The sequence below is a fragment of the Schistocerca nitens genome, chromosome 4 (genome assembly GCF_023898315.1).
Source record: "Schistocerca nitens isolate TAMUIC-IGC-003100 chromosome 4, iqSchNite1.1, whole genome shotgun sequence".
In the NCBI taxonomy this organism is placed as follows: domain Eukaryota; kingdom Metazoa; phylum Arthropoda; class Insecta; order Orthoptera; family Acrididae; genus Schistocerca; species Schistocerca nitens.
In genome coordinates, this window is record NC_064617.1 from 957,774,998 (window position 1) to 957,799,370 (window position 24,373).

Consider the following 24,373-nt stretch of genomic DNA (forward strand, 5'->3'; position numbering starts at 1 on the left):
AGCCACGGCAACAGGACCCAGAATTTGTAACACTGTAATTGCATGTTGCGCTGTGCTCCACCCCATAAACTGTAGAGTTTGAGAGGACCTCAGCTTGTGGAAAAGACATCTTTTCGCGCTCTCAAGCCCACATTTTCCCCTCTCTGTTAACTAATGGTGAAGTACTGCTGTGATTAAATTGTGCAGCGGCAAGAAGAGGGATGACCTTGTCCGGAAGAAGAATGGCTTTCTAGCGGTGAAATGTAGCCATCGATGTTTATTTTATGCTGCGAATTGGGGCAGGAATCCATGCACCAAGTGTTAGAACACTCCCTTTCTGTAGCTGTACAGGGAAGGAACAGAGAAAAAATTTCAGATTATAATTCTGTAACGTTCTGCAAAGGGTTGCATCCACGTTGACCGCAGGACAGTACCGAAACTAAGTTTCCGCTAAGGGAAAAGCCATTGTTTTATGGGAACAGCCAGACAACCAAACCCATGTTATACGTAAATTGGTAAAGCAAAACCACAATCGCTCAACAGTGCTAAGTCTGCAGTTTAGCAGAAACTCAATCATTTGTAGTAATGCTCGATAAGTCTGTAATGAATAAAAACTGTTTCAGAATCCAGGAGGGCACAAATTTCTCTTCTGGAACCCTTCCGCCACCCCCACCCCGTCCCACACGCACACACACAAATTTGCGATTGGCTGTGGATGCCTTTTAATATGAGAACATCTGAGCTGCAGAAACCATTCTGAGAAATGGCGCTAGATAACCTTGTGTGTAGCTCTCAAAACTCGGAACAGCAAATGACACACAAACGTGTGTCCAGTGAGGATAGCAAATTGGAGGCACAGTGGAGTGTATGTTTATCCATGTTTATTCACGATATTGCCAAACGAGACGCAAAGAGAGAACAAACTGCTAAAGTAATATATATATATATATATATATATATATATATATATATATATATATATATATATATAGTGTGTGTGTGTGTGTGTGTGTGTGTGTGAGAGAGAGAGAGAGAGAGAGAGAGAGAGAGAGAGAGAGAGAGAGTGTAATAAAATGGGACGTGGGTTGATGCAGTGTAGCAGATGCCAGCGTAGCACCCCGCCAACAACGATACAGCCCTTCAAAAGTTTTTTACCTGAAGGGTACGATTAATTTCAAGTTCAGGAGTGTGGAGTGAAAGGCACGAATGTATCACTTCAATGAAAGTGAAATCTAAGGGTGTGTGTTATGAACATAGCAACTTTTCATACTAACTAACGCACATGGGAGACAAACCATTGAGTATAAATTTATTTTCACTCAGAAACAGACATGTTGCAATTGCTTAATAAAAGTGCAGACAAAGTTCTCTGAAACACATGAAAATATTCCTTTTTCATACACATTCCCGCAACAGTGTGCGATATAAACAGTATAGGTTGTAGAAGATTACACTGAACATAAATCCGTCTCATGACAAAGGATTAAAACACATTCGCTTATAGGACCTTGGATAACAAACCAGAAACTGATTTCTCGTGTAGCTTTGGTGATGACTACTACTGTCACATTTTTCCTTGGTGCTGCATAATGCGAAATACAATCAACTTTCGTGTCTTGCCTCTTTCCGGGGCTCGATATACAACTAAGACCTTGATGCTTGAGGTTGACAACAGATGGCAGCAGAAGAAGTTGTCTTATGCCTATAGGCGTGCTCTCCCATATATCCTATCCCTTACAGCCCTGATATTTAATTAACTTCTAGTTTTAATCTGATTTATAGTCAACAATTAGGTCAGTAAAAATACAAAAAATCTTTTTTTTTTTAAATTATGTTTCCGATAAAGGACCCATATGATCGTGCTGGCTAAAGTTTATTTACAAAATTTATGCTGTTTGATTCCAAGCGGTTTTTTATCTCGTCCAAATGTAATTATATACTTTATTATTCATTGATATGTAAGCTATAATTCACAGAATTAAAATAATAGGTTAAGAGTCACTAAAACATCATTACTAATAATAATGGATCAGACTAACGTAATATTACTTCTATGTGAACCTGGACAAAAAATGTTTATTCATTCATATGTAAAATAGAATTTAAATTTAAATAATCAGTTAAAGTTATCAGAAAATATTCACTGAAAAATCACTAACAATAATCTCTCAGACTATGAGCCTACCTCTGCGTAAATAATTTTTATGCTACCAAAGATGTACATTACGTCGGAGTTGGCCAAGATTACGGCTCGCGGGCAATTCCCCGGGCCCGGCTGCCTAAGCCTCGCCTTATTTCCCCTACAGCCACTCCCCACTGACAGAGCGACGTGGGGGAATGGGTAAAACAGCGAATGCGCTGTATTTAAATGGCAGTAGAGTCGCATTGCATACGATTTGCTTTACATTTCTCAACAACATAGATCAAAAACAAAATACGTTTTCTGTACTAATTAATTATTTCTAGAGCTATTCAGCTGCGTCCTAGGTGGCTCAGATGGATAGAGTCTCTGCTATGTAAGCAGGAGATCCCGGGTTCGAGTCCTAGTAGGGGTACACATTTTCAGCTGTCCCCATCGAAGTATGTCAACAACACCTGTCGGCAGCTGGGGGTTTCAATTAATTATCATTTATTTCTAGAGCGCTGAAGATATAATATAACTTTTATCTGGTACAAATTGTCGGCAAACGGACAGACGCAGACAGTTTCACAGAGTTTCGCGCTCAGGTTGCAACTTAATCTTGACTTATTTATTTTCGAAATCGAGAAAAGACTCTTTCACGCATATATGTTGATCGAAATATTGTAGTGCTTTTGTAATCTCATTATGGAGACTTCAAAATCTACCTGTGAAAATCAATGTAGACGTCCTGGACAGTTAAAACGTAAACATATTTTGTTATAGAACTGGAATTACCTTGCAGGTCAGTCTGTTACATCTGCACATGCATAGGGGCACTTTCTGAAACGGCAAACAGTCTTGAAAACTGCTCGAAAACAAACGTAAGGTTGACAGCGTCCTCAAAACCTTTACAAAACTATCGTTGTCATTCTTGCAAGTTTGCCATAAATTCTTCAAACTTGTGACTTTCTTTAACGCCAGTGAACTTAGAGAACTGAATTATCTTTCTCGGAATGTGTCCCTTCTACAGCGTGATTTTCTTTTTAAATGCATCCCCATCAAATCAGAAAGGAGTTATCTTGCAATGTCATACTGTGGGCAGTGTTCAGTCAAGTCCACTTAAAATGCAAAGTATGCAGTCCATTCCGGATGATCTAATTTTCGTTCTTGTATTGCTTTTTCCTTCACAAATTCAACAAAAGCGAAATTTAAATCGGAAAATCGCTTCAGGCATGCACCTTGACTTTGCAGTAATACGAGGTAAGTCCACAATGTAAGTTCCGTTTAGTTATATAAAACAAAGGTGTAGATATACAGAAAAAATATTTATTGTACAAAAAACTACTTTTCTACATAGCATCCGAAATTTTGTAGGCACTTGTCATAGCGTGGCACAAGTTTTTGTTTGCCTTCTTCATAGAAGGTTTCCACCCGTATATTCAACCATGTAGTAATACCTTCTTTCAACTCGTCATCCTCACTGAAGTGTTGACCACCAAGGACAGATTTTAGGTTCAAGAAGAGATAAAAGTCGCTAGGAGCGAGGTCCAGGCTGTACGGAGGATAATGAAATGCGTCCCAGTGGTTCAAATGGCTCTGAGCACTATGGGACTTAACTTCTGTGGTCATCAGTCTCCTAGAACTTAGAACTACTTAAACCTAACTAACCTAAGGACAACACACACATCCATGCCCGAGGCAGGATTCGAACCTGCGACCGTAGCGGTCGCGCGGTTCCAGACTGTAGCGCCTAGAAGCGCTCGGCCACCCCGGCCGTCTGCGTCCCAATGAAATTCCTGTAAAAGTTTGGTCACATTCGCCGTGTGAGGTCGGGCATTATCGTTGGAAAAAAACACCTTTTGACAGTAATCCTCGGCGCTTGTTCTGTATTGCGCAGTGCAATTTGTTAATGGTCTCGCAGTAACCATGTACATTGATTGTTTGGTCTCGTAGTAAGAAATCAATCAGCATAATGCCTTTTCTGTCCCAAAAGACGGTGCACTTGACTTTTCGAGGTGTCAAGATTTGCTTAGGTTTAACCTTAATTGCGAATGAAGTGCGCCTCCATTCCATTATTACCGTTTTGTTTCAGGGGTGTCGTAAGATACCCAAGTTTCATCCCCCGTGACTATCCGAGAAAGAAAACCATCGCCTTCTTCATTGTAGCGTGTCACAAACTGAAGTGCACTTCCCATCCGTTGTTTTTTATGTTGTTCAGTAAGAATTTTGGGTACCCAACGTGAGCAAAGTTTTCGAAATTTCAGTTTTTCAGTAACAATTTCATGAATTAGTGATCGTGAGATTTGCGCAACTTCCATAGCAAGGGCACTATGTGTAAACTTACGGTTGTGCTTAATCTTATCTTCAATTGTGTGAAACAGTTCATCAGTAATCACAGACGGGAAGGCACTTAGTTCTTCATCGTGCACTTGATCACGTCCCTCATGGAACAGTCTGAACCATCTAATCATGGAATCACTCGTAGCATTTTGTCCGTAAACCTCGCAGATTTGCCGATGAATTTCCTTTGGTTTAACTTTTTTTGCATTTAGAAAACGAATCACAGATCTGATTTCACACGCGGTGGCGTATTTAATTACGACTGACATTATAAAGAATCACTACAAAGCACACGTCGGCAACAGCGGTCTGAAAATGGTGTACATGTCATCTCCTTGAGTCAGAGTAACTGCTGTGCGTGCTCGGAACTACCATCGTACCGCTGACGCGGATAGGAATACACTAATGGCCATTAAAATTGCTACACCACGAAGATGACGTGCTACAGACGCGAAATTTAACCGACAGGAAGAAGATGCTGTGATATGCAAATGATTAGCTTTTCAGAGTATTCACACAAGGTTGGCGCCGGTGGCGACACCTATGACGTGCTGACATGAGGAAAGTTTCCAACCGATTTCTCATACACAAACAGCAGTTGACCGACGTTGCCTGGTGAAACGTTGTTGTGATTCCTCGTGTAAGGAGGAGAAATGCGTACCATCACGTTTCCGTCTTTGATAAAGGTCGCATTGTAGCCTATCGCGATTGCGGTTTATCGTATCGCGACATTGCTGCTCGCGTTGGTCGAAATCCAATGACTGTTAGCAGAATATGGAATCGGTGGGTTCAGGAGGTTAATACGGAACGCCGTGCTAGATCCCAACAGCCTCGTATCCCTAGCAGTCGAGATGACAGGCATCTTATCCGCATGGCTGTAACGGATCGTGCAGCCACGTCTCGATCCCTGACTCAACAGATGGGGACGTGTGCAAGACAACAACCATCTGCACGAACAGTTCGACGACGTTTGCAGCAGCATGGGCTTTCAGCTCGGAGACTATGGCTGCGGTTACCCTTGACGCTGCATCACAGACAGGAGCGCCTGCGATGGTGTACTCAACGACGAACCTGGGTGCACGAATGGCAAAACGTCATTTTTTCGGATGAATCCATGTTCTGTTTACAGCATCACGATGGTCGCATCAGTGTTTGGCGACATCGCGGTGAACGCACATTGGAATCGTGCATTCGTCATCGCCATACTGGCGTATCACCCGGCGTGATGGTATGGGATGCCATTGGTTACACGTCTCGGTCACCTCTTGTTCGCATTGACGGCACTTTGAACAGTGGACGTTACATTTCAGTTGTCTTACGACCCGTGACTCTACGCTACATTTGATCTCTGAGAAACCCTACATTTCAGCAGGATAATGCACGACCGCATGTTGCAGGCCCTACGTGGGCCTTACTGGATACAGAAAATGTTCGACTGCTGCCCTGGCCAGTACATTCTGCAGATCTCTCACCAATTGAAAACGTTTGGTCAGTGGTGCCCGAGCAACTTGCTCGTCACAATACGCCAGTCACTACTCTTGATGAACTGTGGTATCGTGTTGAAGCTGCATGGTCAGCTGTACCTGTACACGCCATCAAAGCTCTGTTTGACTCAATGCCCAGGTGTATCAAGGCCGTTATTACGGCCAGAGGTGGTTGTTCTGGGTACTGATTTCTCAGGATCTATGTACCCAAACTGCGTGAAAATGTAATCACATGTCAGTTCTAGTGTAATATATTTGTCCAATGAATACCCGTTTATCATCTGCATTTCTCCGTGGTGTAGCAATTTTAATGGCGAGTAGTGTAGAAACGGAACTTACTTTGTGGACGACCGTCGTATATGACGTCTCCATACCCTGAAAAACTATTAAACTATTGCAACTGAAAATGGAATAATGTGTGCGACTTTAGTAATTTTGCATCACCAATATCTTCAAGTGCTCCACGCCTGCAGATTTAGCACAAAATGCTTCTTGTTGTACAGAACAACACTCCCGTCTCTCGATCATTGTTATTGTTTGCTCTTTCACTGTCGTGTAAACGTTAAAATTGTTTCTGCACGGTACTACAATGTCGTTTCGTAGCAAATAAATAGTTCCGTCGCTTATGCGAATTGAGAATTATCATCCCTCTCTTCCGTGATTCCCATTCGTTTAAAGGACTGTGACGACAGACCACTAGACTTCCACGCTTTGTGCAAATAGCCACTGGACCCGTGAACATTCTTCATCCCATGAACAAATAGCGAAGGGTAAACAGCGTTCACACCACGATTCTCCATCTGAGAGAGTTGTGCCGACCGCAAAATGCCGCACCGAGATGCTAAATGAAATGTCGCGTTGTTGCGGGCACTTCCGAGAAGGACCGTTGTAATAAATCCTTACTTATTAAAAATGTAGGGTGATGAATAAAGGGGAAAAAATGGTGCACTTTAATTTCCCTAGCCGGCCGGGGTGGCCCTAGCGGTTCTAGGCGCTACAGTCTGGAACCGCGCGACCGCTACTGTCGCAGGTTCGACTCCTGCCTCGGGCATGGATGTGTGTGATGTCCTTAGGTTAGTTAGGTTTAAGTAGTTCTAAGTTCAAGGGGACTGATGACCTCAGAAGTTACGTCCCATAGTGCTCAGTGCCATTTGAACCATTTAATTTCCCTAAAATTGACGAAAAATATAAAAGGACAATGGTTGTTGTTACTCTTTAAATCTTTGCTTTGAAAGTTCTTTAAGTGTCATAATAAGTTCATATAAGTGGGATTAGGCAATACTGTTAACAGAATTATGTCCATTTTACGTAATAGTACACGTAATCAAAGTCGAACATCTCACGATAATTGCTATTTGCTTAAAGAAGTGGATAGCTTCATAAAAGTGTGACGACGGCTATTCTCTTAAACAGCAGGTTAAATTGAACATGAGCTATCTTATTTTCAGGGAAATGTGGTTTCGGCATGTACGGGCACAGATGAAGTAGAAAACACTTATAAGTAGCTGAAAATAGTAAAAGAAAATGAGCTGCGTCGTTGTTTAACATACACGGCTGGTTGCGTCCTGGCGTACTTGAAAAAATTTAAAATTCTGGCCATATGTTCTTGTATTGCTTGCACATAATACTTCTCTTGATTAATGGAGCAAGTTTTTAGTGAATATGTGGGCTCCACGCCCAGCTTTAGGTGGGTTTAGGGAATGTTGGCGCCAACAATTAACGTACATCTGCTACATTGAAAATGGCAGTAACTCGGAGGAAAGATGCTTTGCACACATATGAACATTAAAAAAAAGGAAGTCATTTTCTGTTAACGAACAATAATTATATTCTGGGGTAACAAACAGAAATTAATACTTCACAGGCATTTCCATCCACGTAATAAGATGTTAGCGTACAAGTTTGCATCTTATTATTCCAAGCTCTCGAACAGAAGTAAGCTTTAATAGTAGCCTATCACAGTCATTACACAATTAGTGTTAACAATGAGCATTGTATTTTCTTTAATTTTGTTTCATCGGGGATACGACTGGTAGTTTGTCGGATTTTGTGCTTTTGTCACTTCGCGTCTTTTCAGAAGTAAGAAAATATTTGTTTGGCACTTTTTACATTTCCAGGCAGCTATAAACAGATCAAAGCCGTGACAGTTTGGGCTTTGGCACACACATGGGCTGCACACGTTAAGTTTGGCACGCCGTGGTCTGCCCTGCATTACGTCTTTCGCAATAGGGTTTGTCCTGCTATTACGTGCATTAATCTACTCATTCATGGAGAAGTTAGATCATCAACGACTGGCAAACGATCATAACAATCTAATCTCCTGTCATTGCAAGAAAAAGAGACAGGAGGATTGCAATATTTGGATATTATACATATGTGTCTCAGACTGTTTCATCTTCAGTTTCGTCCACCTCAGGTCATTTCCTCAATACTTTTTTGTGGAATTTTACTTCGTTTTGCAGCTATTCTGTATTCCATACAGCTATTCTCTGTAGCTAAGCCGAAGTATTGGAAAATTACATTCGAAATCAACTTCTTTGTTCGAATCCAAGGGCAGTAACACTCCATTTGTTGATCACAGAGGCCGATCCCTCTCACTGACTGGTTGTTTCTTGCCATACTCCACATTGTAAATTGGGTGAACTTCAGAAAATATGGATACAATTACAACCCGATTTCTACCTTTCCACTATATTAAAATTATCTTGTCATTGCCTAAAACACATTGTGTTGATTTTCAGACCATGCCCATTATAATATTTAAACGAAAAAAATGAGATCAACATGATTTCTGGAATACCTACTTGGCACTCACTTCTGATACTGTAGTAAAGAAATCTTGAGAGTAGTACTGCAAAGTGGTTTTAACCATATTCCTTTCCTCTCCTTAATTACCTCCACTTTGTCATCCTCTATTTAGAAGGCTTCCGATTCACTTCATTGGTCACTTTTCGTCTTGCACAATGTTTTGAACATGCACCAAGAGACGGGTTCGCTGAAAACGCTTTTGGCGCACTAAGAAATGTCTCAGATTCATTACTGCTTTTCAGACAACTTTCTTGACCACTGCTTTCTTCCGATAATATATCATTCGCCGGCAGTTGCAATGACATTCAACGTTAGCGTTATCACTTTCAGGCAAATTGCTGATGTCTGACATATCGTTCAAGCTACGAAGTATTTCACTTTCGGACAAAATGAAAATAAATCTTAATTAACATTACTTCGATCAGAATTAATATCCGGACGATCATGAATGGTGAATCATAAAATTTGAAGAAAATACTTACCTATACACTAATGATAGTTGTTACTTGTTCCTCGACGAATAGCGGAATTTGAAAAGAAATACAAAGAACGGTGCAGAGCTGTGGTTATTACACCTCTTTTGATATGAAAACATAATACTGTCGTTCATGTAGACCGGGGTTTCCAGACTATGGCCTACTGGCCAACACCAGCCCGCCAACACCATCAATCCGGCCGCTGTAGGGGGTCCCATATGCGTGGTGTCTGGCCCGCCATGGGTTTTCTTTCAATAGTCCTACCTTGCTTATCGAGCAACTGCATCATAGGGCTGTGAAGACGAATAAGGAGGACCTCTTCTCACTTGTGTGGGTGAAAGGAGGTAAGCCACGGCTTTACTAAACGGAGCTCATTGTCTGTCACTTTCAGCCACTCATCTTCACATCAATGCATGACTCTGTTCCTGATCGGTGACACAATAGCATGCATGGGGATTCACCAGAAGAAGAAATTAATCATCTGAACGCAGCTATAATGAGCACACACAAACATGAAAAAAAGCAAAAGAATCATTTTAAATAACCCTAGGATTAGTAGAGTCAAATCGCGGTCACTTATTAGTCCATTTCATCTCTGATGATTCTATCTGCGCTGTTGATGTCGCTGCTAGCAAGTCTAAGATTGGAATGACATCTCACACTGAACCAACTTGTAGTTATAACCGAAAAGCACATTTCTCTATTTCAACCAACGAGGAATGAGTATTCTTATCACTAATGATGTGGTTCTCTTAGCCATGGCGGCACCTGCACACTGCTATGCATTTACAAGTAGGGGGATAGGGCGGAAGTGACGCCAGTCTGCACTGTTGCCAAGTTTACCAAAGATGGCAGCTCTTCCTGGTTGTTCCCCCACCTTCTGTCCCTGGGGTGTAAATATGGTAGTGTTGCAGGTAAGCTAATACACAAGTTTATTAAATTGATATACATATTATTTAAATTAATTACACAAATAAATTAAATTCAAAATTGCAGAAAATTAAAAATTGGAGGAATTTCAAAACAGGTAGGAAATTAAAAATGGTGGGAATTTCAAATTTTCGGTCCCTAGTTTACAATGCCACCACCAGAAGGCGTTGTCAGACTGCCTCCCCCTGTCCCACTTCCCCCACTTCCTATCTCCCCTCATCCACATGTGAACTGGCAGGGAAAAGACACTGTCCGTGCTGAGCTGCAGGAGAGAATGCGCGTTGGTCTTTACTTTATTGCATGAGGTGGATGTGTCCACTGGATGAGATGTTGGTGTCAGTCAAGGAGAAGTTTAACAGTTTTATTAGTAGCTCTCTGCTTGGTGCTTAGAAAATGCAGATAGTGGATGAGCATAAGAAGAAGAATACATTTCATCAAATAATGATGATGCAGTGGGATGGGTTGAAGGTACATTTCACAATTCATGCTGATAGGTGCTTGTGCTGGAGTGCCACCCTTTCTTTAAAAGTCAGGTCAGTCTTCCAAAGCACAAAAGGTGAGGTGCTCATCTGCTCCAGTAGAGTCATCTTGTTCGGAATGTATTCAATTGAGCAGATGCTGGTGATGAGCAGGGACTATTTTAAAAAGTGAACTACATGTAAGCTCACAGTTGAGGACTGCATCCATAGCTCCCTACATGAGGACTGGAAAACAAAGATAACTGACAAGCATACAAGGAATACTTTTGAGCATAAATGGTGATGCACCATGATGGATTGAAGATACATTTCACAACTCATGCAGATGGTTGCTTGTTCTGGAAGTGTCTACATTTTCTGAAATGCCCTGTCAATATGTCTAAGAGATGAATGTGTGTTCTTCACCAACAATCCCAGGCTGACTGAGCTAGTTCACAAAACTGCCACAGAGGGTGCTTGAACCACTGAAAATTGGCGGGGGCCAATAGGGATGGAGGAACTTTACAACCGGTCACGTGATTGTGATGACATGGGTGATATAAGACAAATGTGGTTACCCACCAGTCTAAGTCAGTGGAGCAATAGTCGTGAAGCATCAACAGTAGCAGCAGTCAAGAATGTCCAGTGTCTCCCAGCAGCACAATATGAAAAAGCAGAAGAATAAGTACTCATTACACATCTTTGCTACTATTATTGCATGTATTGGTTCTTTATGAAGTTCCATTTCTTTTTTTCTGTTCCATGTCTTTGTTTGTGAATGCTTATTGTTTCTTCTTCTTCATTCTTCAGCAGGCTCCTGTGTTCTGGAGCAGCAGCAACCTCCAGCATGTCTTTTCTGGTAGCAATCTCAAGTGTGTCAGAATCTGCAGTGACCTCCGGACTGTCAGGACCTGCAGCAGCATTGGACCCTGAAGAGCACTTGGCCAACATGTTGGAGTATTACGACGAGTTGCTGTTGTCCATCCTGCTCATCAGTTTAGACATCCAGTCTGTTCTGGAAACTCTGAAGAAATGTGCTGTGGGTCCAACATTAGACAGTGCAGATCAGTACTGGTCTCCAACATGTGCGCCATTTCAGGATATTCCAGTGTTATTGCAAGGACAGAGTATCGATGTGGTGGGTAAGAAGCTGCCAATTCCTGCCAGTGCTCTAATTCAAGTTATAATTTAACAGCTAGCGGTTCAAAGCGTTTAAATATCGCTATAAAAGCATTAGCAGACAGTGACTGATGTGTTGTGTTAGAGATTGAAAATGCACCGAGAACTGTTAAAATGTGGTTTATTGAGTTGGAATGGGATGAAGTGCGTAATGCAGAACCATGTTTCAATCAACACATGACTACAGAGTACAATCCATCCTGTTTTCCTCAAGACATTTGTTGTTTGGGTCTTACACTATCTATAACATGCACTCATGCTATTGTGTGGTCGGTCCATTTATTTATAATATTCCATAGTTACAAACTTGTTCGGTCTACAGATAGTGTTATCCACTATACTGGAAAGACTGAACAGATTGTTGCCTTATGTTCAAACCGTATATAAAGACATTATGAAATATCTCCATACATGCGGCGTGCATGTAGATGATTTAGAACACTACATCAACACAATGCCGAAAGAGGAAGCTGAAGGAGTACCCCTCACTTTGAGGGAAATACACACTGAATTCTGTGCATACAAGAAAGCTTTACTTGCCAAATTCCATAGTCGTGTCAAGAAAGAAACAACTCATTTTCTAAATGTTATGCATCGTGTGTATGGCTACAAAAACAACATGCATACTACAGCAGACTGTTTTATTTTTTGTCTAGAATTCTCATAATAATGTTATTGTTCTCAGTCTTTCAATACAATTTCTAGAATACAGCAACAGCAGCAGTCTGTCTCAATCATGTCATCCTTGTTAAACTGAATGATAGATGAGACTTTCAGGTGTAAATAATTTTCTATAAAAACCCATTGGACGGTGATACTTGATGTACTCGGGATCATGGCAGGGTAGGTGAAGCATCAGAGCTTTGTTGTGAGTAGTTGGTCCTGTGGTGACGTGGAAGAAGACCAGAAGAAGAAGAAGAAGAGGAAGACTGGAATACTCCTCTCTCATAATATATCGGCGATAATTGTAAGTTCATCCAGCTGTGGCAAGACAAATGTTCTCATGTCACTGAAAACATGCCCGAATGGAGTCCGATTTGAGCATGCATGTGTCCTCAAAAACTATGTTTCATCCCAAGTACCAGCTGCTGCGAAAGATACTACAGGGTCTTGATGGTGTAACTTACATGACATTCAGTCAAAGAAGTGAAATCCCTCCATCAGAAAAAGTAAAGCCAATCATCGAGTTCATATTTGATGATGTTGCTGTGGATACGAAATTTCTATTTTGGTCGTCATATGGGTGTTGATGTATTTTATTTGAGTTAAATTTATCCCATAATCCCAAGACAGTTGGTGAGGGATACTACAAATCTCATTACAGCCTTCAAATAAGACAATTCGAATTTAAAATGCATTTACCAAGTGCATGTAGGAACTGAAATGTCATTCAATAAATTTGCAAGGATTTGTGGGAACAGCAGGAAGCCCACACAGTGTGGGTTTCTCGTTATTGATAAAACAAGAAAAGTGAGTAATGGTAGGTACACATGTAACTTCAAGGAGTTTCTGTATATACAGATATGAGTGAAGTGGTTACGTCAGTATATATTACACCATGAGCAAGTTCGCATGCATGTCAAGCACTCCAGCCGACAGGATAGGTGTGAACAGACAGAGAAATCATCTCATACATAGATGGAAAATTTCAGCCTCTCGAAAATAAAGTTAAGGACCTAGAGATGTATTCCCTACAGCTTCTGAGACTGATCAACCAATAAGATGTTAAGGTTATCCTGCTTGAAAAGATACTAAAAAGTTAGTTGTAAAGGACGACGAAATCAAACATAAAGTAGCGGACTTACATGTAAAGGCTGATAGAATTAGGCGGGATGTATGCAAGGCGCATCTGTGAAGGAGTTTGCTTAGGATACAACAAAAAGTCGACTAAGCGTAATGTCATCGTGGCATGGCTGTTTGAGAAAAGCTACGGCTGCTAAAATTGGTACACCTGGATCGAGAGGAAACACTGAGAGAAACCTTTAAACCAGTTATTGAGTCTTTCAGTGAACTCCCAGCAACATTATACAATGACAATGCAGGCAAAAGTGAAATCGGTATGTAGTTTGATGGTATCTCTTTATCCCCTTTCTTGAATAGAGGCTTAACATCTGCATATTTTAGCCAGTCAGGAAATGTCCCAGTTATAACTGACTGGTTACACAAATAGAATTGTACTAAACTCACAAGAACATGCCTTAATTAACTTGTAACCACTAGAATGCTTTGTTTTTAAATATTTCATTATGGAAGTTATTTCTTTCATGTGCCTGAAGCTATTTGTAAAGGCTAGTTTCAGATATTCAAGGGCATTATTTACTGATCCTGACAATCCCATTCTATCAGTAACGGATATAAAGTGCTTGTTAAATATATTTGCAACACTATGCCCATCGGTTAATAATGTGTCATCTACTCTTAATGCTATTTGCTCCTGTCCCTTTCTGGTTCTACCAGTCTCTTCTTTCACTATATCCCATATTGTTTTTATTTTGTTCCCTGACATTGCTTTCTTCTTCTCGTAGCGCACTTGTTTAGATGTCTGAATTACTTTTTTAAAATATTTTACAGTATTCCTTGTATTTAGCTAAATCATCAGCATTGGAGCTAATCTTGATCAAGAGATACAGATGTTGTCAGTGCAGATGTGATGGTTGTAAGGTATAAGCCCATCACACAGAAATCCCAGTACGGTGCTTTACAAGAGTAAACCAAGTTGATAAGACGCGAAAACTGCGAGTTTCTTAAAATCAATAGGTTTGAAATCTTACAATGATGTCGTTCAACATAATTAACCCGGCGGAATATGATGAACATCTTATACACCAGGAATACTTCTTGCACAAGTTTAATGCATCAACCAGATTTAACAAGAACAATGAAATTAGGATATTCATCGATCACCAGGACGGTTTAACTCTCCCATACAAGCGTTTCATATACCTGGAGGAGGAATTTAAGAAAAAGGATGGTACTGCTGTAATGGGATCGAAGCTTTCATGTAATGCATTAGTATTCCTGTTTCATAAGATACACTGCTGCCCATTAAAATTGCTACACCACGAAGATGATGTGCTAAGACGCGAAATTAAACCGACAGGAAGAAGATGCTGTGATATGCAAATGATTAGCTTTTCAGAGCATTCACACAAGGTTGGCGCCGGTGGCAACACCTACAACGTGTTGACATGAGGAAAGTTTCGAACCGATTTCTCATACACAAACAGCAGTTGACCGGCGTTGCCTGGTGAAATGTTGTTGTGATGTCTCGTGTAAGGAGGAGAAATGCGTACCATCACGTTTCCGACTTTGATAAAGGTCGGATTGTAGCCTATCACCATTGCGGTTTGTCGTATAGCGACATTGCTGCTCGCGTTGGTCGAGATCCAATGACTGTTAGCAGAATTTGGAATCGGTGGGTTCAGGAGGGTAAAACGGAACGCCGTTCTGGATCCCAACGGCCTCGTATCACTAGCAGTCGAGATGACAGGTATTTTATCCGCATGGCTATAACGGATCGTGCAGCCACGTCTCGATCCCTGAATCAACAGATGGACACTTTTGTAAGACAACAGCCATCCGCACGAACAGTTCGACGACGTTTGCAGCAGCACGGACTATCAGCTCGGAGATCATGGTTGCGGTTACTCTTGATGCTGCATCACATACAGGAGCGCCTGCGATGGTGTACTCAACGACGAACCTGGGTGCACAAATGGCAAAACGTCATTTTTTCGGATGAATCCAGGTTCTCTTTACAGTATGATGATGGTCGCATCCGTGTTTGGCGACTTTGCGGTGAACGCACATTGGAAGTGTGTATTCGTCATCGCCATACTGGCGTATCATCCGGTGTGATGGTATGAGGTACCATTGGTAACACGTCTCGATCACCTCTTGTTCGCATTGACGGCACTTTGAACAGTGGACGTTACATATCAGATGGCTCTACCCTTCATTCGGTCCCTGCGAAACCCTACATTTCAGCAGGATAATGCATGACCGCATGTTGCAGGTCCTGTATGGGCCTTTCTGGATACAGAAAATGTTCGACTGCTGCCCTGGCCAGCACGTTCTCCAGATCTCTCACCAATTGAAAACGTCTGGTCAATGGTGGTCGAGCAACTGGCTCGTCACAATACTCCAGTCACTACTCTTGATGAACTGTGATATCGTGTTGAAGCTGGATGGACAGCTGTACCTGTACACGCCATCCAAGCTCTGTTTGACTCAATGCCCAGGCGTATCGAGGCCGTAATTACGGCCAGAGGTGGTTGTTCTGGGTACTGATTTCTCAGGATCTATGTACCCAAATCGCGTGAAAATGTAATCACTTGTCAGTTCTAGTATAATATATTTGTCCAATGATACCCATTTATCATCTGCATTTCTTCTTGGTGTAGCAATTTTAATGGCCAGTAGCGTACATTATGAACTCGATGAGGGCGAGATTGACTGTACACATAACGTGGGTATAACATCAACTCTTAAAAGGTATGTCTCTGCTTTTCCCTCGGATTTGAATAATTTAGAAAATGAAGTATCGTTTGTACATGAACCAGTGAAGAACTGCTGAAGAATGCAGGAGATTTGCTGCATGTAAACATCTAAATCTGTTAATGGTTTACTTTGTGGCTATACATCGAATTATTAGGAACGCTAAACAAGAGTTTACCTTGGTGGGAGTGCAAAGGATAACAAATCGTACATTCAAGGAGCTAACGAGGACAACGAGATCACCATCTAGAAAATAATATGGAAAATGCTGAACATCACTGTATCTGACGAGCAACGACTGAAGCTTTTATATGTTCTGAATGCAGGTGTATTTGTGCCATTAACTTTCCATTCATGTGAGCTTTCGAGTACCAAGTGCTACCGACAGAAAGCAGACAGACATGGGCTAGTAAAAGTTCTGTTCAATTAGAGATGCGCAGATTCATCATACTTGCATTTCAGACCAATAGAAGAGGGAATATAGCAAACTATTCAACCGAATTTGACAATTGCAGGTTAACTAATGCCAGAGTGTACCTGAACTCAATCTTCTTCCCATATCATAATTTACACCTGAAGTGAGATGAAAATGTGTACAGTCTAGTATTTAACATGTATACAAGGTCCTGTGATTTTTAGTATGAAGAAGACCGCTGTCCACTCTCTCCATAGGAATTCAAGGAGCTGGCAACGAGCATTGTAATAGACCGCTAAAAACAGAATGAGACAATTAAGTCTGGACCTATAGATGTGCAAATTGAATTACAATATTCTACAAATTTCCCCGAACGCACAGCATGTATTGTAAGTAGGCTGTTTCTGTTTTCTTATTGGCAACGTTACGTAGCGCTCTGTATGAAAATCACTGGCTGTGCTGTGTGCAGTCTGTGGCTAGTTTGCATTGTTGTCTGCCATTGTAGTGTTGGGCAGCGGCAGCTGGATGTGAACAGCGCGTAGCGTTGCGCAGTTGGATGTGAGCCGCCAGCAGTGGTGGATGTGGGGAGAGAAATGGCGGAGTTTTGAAATTTGTAAGACTGGATGTCATGAACTGCTATGTATATTATGATTTTTCAACACTATTAAGGTAAATACATTGTTTGTTCTCTATTAAAATCTTTCATTTGCTAACTATGCCTATCAGTAGTTAGTGCCTTCAGTAGTTTGAATCTTTTATTTAGCTGGCAGTAGTGGCGCTCGCTGTATTGCAGTAGTTCGAGTAACGAAGATTTTTGTGAGGTAAGTGATTTGTGAAAGGTATAGGTTAATGTTAGTCAGGGCCATTCTTTTGTAGGGATTTTTGAAAGTCAGATTGCGTTGCGCTAAAAATATTGTGTGTCAGTTTAAGCACAGTCATGTATAATTTTTCAAAAGGGGACGTTTCAGTATGCTTTAGTTCTATATGACCGTGTCATTAAGTATTTCCCGCTTACTAGTGTAGTACAGCGACCTGTATAAGTGAACAAGTGTGGTGCCATATCTGAAGCCTTTGACAATGGCATCTCAAGGCGTGAACATCATTTTGACATTCAGGGTTTCCATGATAATAAGCATGGACCGTTCATATTTAAAGATACTGCATTCATAGCGTACACAAGAGATACTGGTATAATAGAGACATTCTCAGCTAGCATTGCATCACAGAGGTCTTTCAAGGACGTGAAGTGTGCTGAAAGACAGAGGAGTGCAAAGTGGTTAATATATTTCTACCATGGAATTCACTGGGATGATCCTGGCATACCCTGTAAAGATATGGTGACGTCACTTTGATTATTCGACCACACTGATACCATCATGCTCTTCAAACACAAGAAGATCAAATGGTTGCGTCGAATCTTCAACTATGCCGCCATTCAATACCTGAAATTCTATGGATTCTGTGTTCTGCATCGACTCAAGAAGAAGTTGTCGTGTGACCTTGGTGTTGCTGTGTCAGCTTATGAAAGTGTAAAATTACGTGTAAGTTGGATGAAAAATAAATGAATTTTTACCTCACAATTTGTGTACTTTTTTCTTTCACACTTCGTTAGTATGTAACTTTATCCAGATACCACGTCTCTGTCTCCCCTCAAACACAGAAGACATAATTTTAGACATGTCTGCAGTATGACTGCATGCGAACATGGTCACATGCCACCTGCTACCACATCGAAACACATGCCACGTTATAGGCATAGTCACATGCAACCATTACGTATATTTCGTTATGCTCCACCTCAAACTTAACATCCTTAATGGGACTCGTGTTCAAAGCTAATGTCAGTTGTCTCCTGCACATCTTTTATAAATACAAATGGGATAGGTTTTCTGTAAATAACAACAGCAACAGCAAAGAAACAACAAGAACAGAGACGTAGGGTAATGATTTCTTTTTTCGTTTATTCAGTTCTCACAAATACAATTTAGTTCTTGAGATTACAGTTTGATTCATAAGATACAACATCCACACATCAGAAAAAGTTTTGCCTCACCTCATTTTCCAGAACTCTTGAAGATAGATGTTGACTGTGAAAATTGTATCACAGACACAGTGCCTTTGACTGTTCAGAGATGTCACTAAACTCACCCAAAGGTATAAACAAACATGCATGAGCAGCGCATGATATACGGAGGTGTCCAACAGCTGATCAGGTCCAATCATTCCACTAGGAAGGAGGTACACAGCTCGTGTTGTCTGTAGTTCAACCATGCATAGATGGTCAATATCGCGGTTCGATCGCGTCTGCGTTGTTAATTTGTGCCAGGAAGGGATCTCAACAAGGGAAGTGTCCAGGCGTCTCGGAGTGAACCAAAGTGACATTGTGTGGACATGGAGGAGATACAGAGAGACAGGAACTATTGATGACATGCCTCATTCAGGCGACCCATGGGCTACTACTGCAGTGGTTGACCGATACCTACGGATTATGACTAGGAGGAACCCTTACACCAAAGCCACCATGTTGAATAACGCTTTTCTTGCAGCCACAGGACGTCGTGTTACGACTCAAACTGTGCGGAATAGGCTGCATGATGCGCAACTTCACTCCCGATGTCCATGGCGAGATCCATCTTTGCAACCACGACACCATGCAGCGAGGTACAGATCGGCCCAAAAACATGCCGAATGAACGGCTCAGGATTGGAATTACGTTCTCTTCACCGATGAGTGTCACATATGCCTTCAAGCAGACAATCGTTGGAGACGTATTTGGAGGCAACTTGGTCAGGCTTAACGCCTTAGACACACTATCCAGCTAGTGTAGCAAGGTGGGGGTTCCCTGATGTTTTGGGATGGCATTATGTGGCATTATATTATATGAGTTAAACATCTGAAATGAAACCATCGTAGTGCATTTCTGATCATTGGTTCCTATTCAAAATATTGTGTACCCACTCCCCTCCACAAGTCCTAGAAGTTTTCAGTGGGAGTTTTCAACACCCTGTGTATTGAAAGAAATGTGAATACTGTACATAGAATGATCAGAAGGAATATCTAAATATCATACACCACTGGCTATTAAAACTGATACACCAAGAAGAGATGCAGATGATAAACGCGTATTCATTGGACGATTATATTATACTAGAACTGACAAGTGATTACATTTTCACGCAATTTGGGTGCATACATCCTGAGAAATCAGTACCCATAACAACCACCTCTGGCCGTAATAACGGCCTTGATACTCCTGGGCATTGAGTCAGAGCTTGGATGGCGTGTACAGGTACAGCTGCCCATGCAGCTTCAACATGATACCACAGTTCATCAAGAGTAGTGACTGGCGTATTGTGACGAGCCAGTTGCTCGGCCACCATTGACCAGACGTTTTCAGTTGGTGAGAGATCTGGAGAATGTGCTGGCCAGGGCAGCAGTCGAACATTTTCTGTATCCAGAAAGTCCCGTACAGGACCTGCAACATGCGGTCATGCATTATCCTGCTGAAATGTGGGATTTCGCAGGGATCGAACAAAGGGTAGAGTCACGGGTCGTAACACATCTGAAATGTAACGTCCACTGTTCAAAGTGCCGAAAATACGAACTAGAGGTGATCGAGACGTGTAACCAATGGCACCCCATACCATGACGCCGGGTGATACTCCAGTATGGCGATGAGGAATACACGCTACCAATGTGCGTTCACCGCGATGTCGCCAAACACGGATGCGACCATCATGATGCTGTAAACACAACCTGGATTCATCTGAAAAAATGTCGTTTTCCCATTCGTTCACCCAGGTTCGTCGTTGAGTACACCATCGCAGGCGCTCCTGTATGTGATGCAGCGTCAAGGGCAACCGCAGCCATGGTCTCCGAGCTGATAGTCCCTGCTGGTGCAAAACGTCGTCGAACTGTTCGTGCAGATGGTTGTTGTCTTGCAAATGTCCCCATCTGTTGACTCATGGATCGAGACGTGGCTGCACGATTCGTTACTGCCATGCGCATAAGATGCCTGTCATCTGGACTGCTAGTGATACGAGGCCGTTGGAATCCAGCACGGCATTCCGCATTACGCTTCTGAACCCATCTATTCCATATTCTGCTAACAGTCATTGGATCTCGACCAACGCTATCAGCAATGTCGCGATACGATAAACCGCAATCGCGATAGGCTACAATCCGACCTTTATCAAAGTCGGTAACGTGATGGTACACATTTCTCCTCCTTACAGGGGACATCACAACAACGTTTCACCAGGCAGCGCCGGTCAACTGCTGTTTGTGTATGAGAAATCGGTTAGAAACTTTCCTCATGTCAGCATGTTGTAAGTGTCGCCACCGGCGCCAGCCTTCTGTGAATGCTCTGAAAAGCTAATCATTTGCATATCACAGCATCTTCTTCCTGTCGGTTGAATTTCGCGTCTGTAGCACGCCATCTTCGTGGTGTAGATCTTGTATTGTCTGTGCATTACAAGGACATCCGACTGTGAACTCAAAGTTGCCGCTGAACGTTGTCACCACAATTTTAATGGCCAGTAGAGTATTTGCGTCATCTTTCATTACACCAATAACTACCTTGCTCTGCAGAAAAATACTGCAAGTATTATTGACCGTCTACAAAGACATATCGAATTCTTCACTATGGCACCTGATTACTTCAGATTGCAGTTATTCACCCAATAAACGAAGCTCTCTGTATCTATATGAAGTAACTTAGGATCGGCGAAATGAGGTACGTGTGGAATTTGGAGAGCTTGGTATGCATGTTTGAAATCTGGTCTGGGATACACTTCCTTACCCTCCTACACCCATCCTTGCACGACCTAATAACGATTTCGCGACATTTCCTCAAATTTTCCATTGTGTTGCCGAAAACGGCACTATTCATAATTTATATACGTCGTTTCCAAAAGAATTTTTCGCGGACGCTCTCTGTTTCGTATTTCAATCAATATACTCCTTTCACCAGAGTGACTGTTTGAAGGAGATAACACACCTGACTGCAATTCGCTCCTTCCCTAAAGTGAGACATTTCTAGAGATTCCTGTAATGTATGATATATCTCTGCTTATTCCCCAGCATGGTCATCAAATTGGGGGATGGTCCCCCTTGGAGAACTAGTTGCTTTGGACACTTTATGCGTCACTTGAACTATTAGGATATACTAGGTCTGCCTTCACTACATACTCTACATCAGAATCATCCGTCATACTCTTGATTTTTCCACCTAACCCCTTACACCTGGCTTCGGACTGCCATCGAAACTCGCCAGTTGGCAGTAATTGTTGCATTTCATACTCATATAGGTTGTTAACATATAGATACATTATGTAGCTAAAATCAAGGGATGTGCTGAACCTCTTACCCACATGTGGGTAATTTGCCTTGCATGTCTATGTACACATTGCAAAGTACCCACAGATCCCTCTCTCAAAGAACAGAAGCATGTCAACATCAGTCAAAAGCTCGATGTTGGCTTTCGTTTTCTTGAACAGGGCTTCCCAAGGCAACCCCACTGTTGTGTAATAGAAAGCAGGGTCCAGAGAACATGTGGTCATGCATTAAATACTCTGGAATTTCTCGAAAACATCCGCTACCAAACGCACGTTCGTGTCCACATAATGCCTTGCTTATTGACCCAAATGTGAGATATTAAACTCCTGTCGAATATTCAGAGCACGCTCATACCCTCCATTCCATATAGTATCGCCTCTAAGGTTATTGGAGAACGCAATTACGTCAGGTCGTCTGGTTTTATTGAGTTTCCCCATACAGTCCAGATACTCATAAGAGAAAGCCCCTTCCATATCACAAGCTGAAACTTTGCTCCATCTGGATATAAAGCTTGGGTGATGTGTACGAGGAGTGATTGGAAAGTTTTAAGAATGGGCTTGTATTGTACAATGGTGATACTTACATGATACTGTGATGCATCTCCTTCAGAATAGTCCACTTCTGAACACATCGCCTGCAATGGTGTTTCCATTTTTGGAAAATTCCTGGAATTTTTTTCCTGAAGTGTGGTAAGGATGCTCTCCGTATTTGCCTGGATGTCTTCAATCGAGTCAAATTGCTTCCCTTTCAGTGAAAATTTCAGTTTAGGAAACAGGTAGAAGTCCGCAGGGGCCAAATCAGAGGAATATGGCGGTTATGGAAACACAAGAATTTTGAATTTGGTCCAAACTTCAACGATGGAGAAGGCATGATGAGCTGGAGCATTGTCATGACGTAGCACCCAACTCCTGTCTTTCCACAATGCAGGCCTTTTCTTCCACACCTTTTCGCGCAAAAGTTCAAGGACACATTTGCAGTATTCCTGGTTAATTGTCTGTCCTTGAAGGGTAAAAAATGGTTCAAATGGCTCTGAGCACTATGGGACTTAACATCTGTGGTCATCAGTCCCCTAGAACTTAGAACTACTTAAACCTAACTAACCTAAGGACATCACACATATCCATGCCCAAGGCAGGGTTCGAACCTGCGACTGTAGCGGTCACACGGTTCCAGACTGAAGCGCCTAGAACTGCATGGCCACACCGGCCGGCCTCCAAGGGTAAATTCATGATGCACAATACTGGTAGAATCGAAAAACGTTACCAACATTGTCTTCACCTTCGACCGACTTTGCTGTGCTTTTTTCAGTTGTAGTGAACCTGGAGTCTTCCACTGCAAAGACTGCACTTTGGTTTGAGGATCATATCCAAATACCCCCGACTCGTCGCCTGTAATTACTCTATTTAACGAATCGGGGTAATTTTTAGTCTGATTAATCAGTTCTTGGCACACTTCAAGTTGGTATTGTCTCAGGTCACTTTTGGAATGAATTTTGTGGACACTCGTTGCATGTTCAGATATTGAGTTAAAATTTACTGAACTGCATAGAAACTTAAATTAAGTTCATCAGCCATCTCCCTAATTGCAAGTCTACGATGAGAGCGCACTAGGTCACGAACTTTCACAACATTTTCATTCGTTTTTGAGGTGGAAGGACAGCCAGACCGTGGTTCATCTTCAAATTATTTGCGGCCATTTTTAAATCTGTTGAACCAGACAAAAACATTCGACTGGCTACTACAATTATCTCCAAAAGCTGTTTTTAATAGTTCGGAAGTCTCAGAAGCTGATGTCCTGGTTTTAAAACAAAATTTCATACAAACTCGTTGCACCTTTTTTACGTACATTTTCACGCAGACAGAATACGGCAACAAGCCCTGACAGACCTGCACTCAACCAGCTGCCACAACGAACTGAACAACGGAAACGCAGTTTCCTGTCAGAGGGCGTTCAAGGACAAGGCAATGACTCACTCCCCACCCTCCGTGTACCTGCGCGCCTAACCAGTAAGCAGTAGCGGATCCATTCTTAAAAACTTTCCAGTCACAACCCATATGTCATCCTGAGGCAATGTTTCAACATGTTTCTGAAATGGTGCATGTATAAAGCGTAGCGAATCAAGCAAGCAGAGCATAAACCTTGGCGTCATTCGTTCGGCAAATCAAATATATTTCTCGACACTATCAGGCAGGACTCTGATCTGATCATTCATCGAACCGAATTTAGCTAAATGCTCAGTGATAAAGTCGAAATCGTAGCCGCTTAGATTGTGGAAAAAGACGGGTGTGTCTCATGGTCATTGATGCTTCAAGCTGCATGTGTTATGTGAAGCACCACGGAACTTCCAC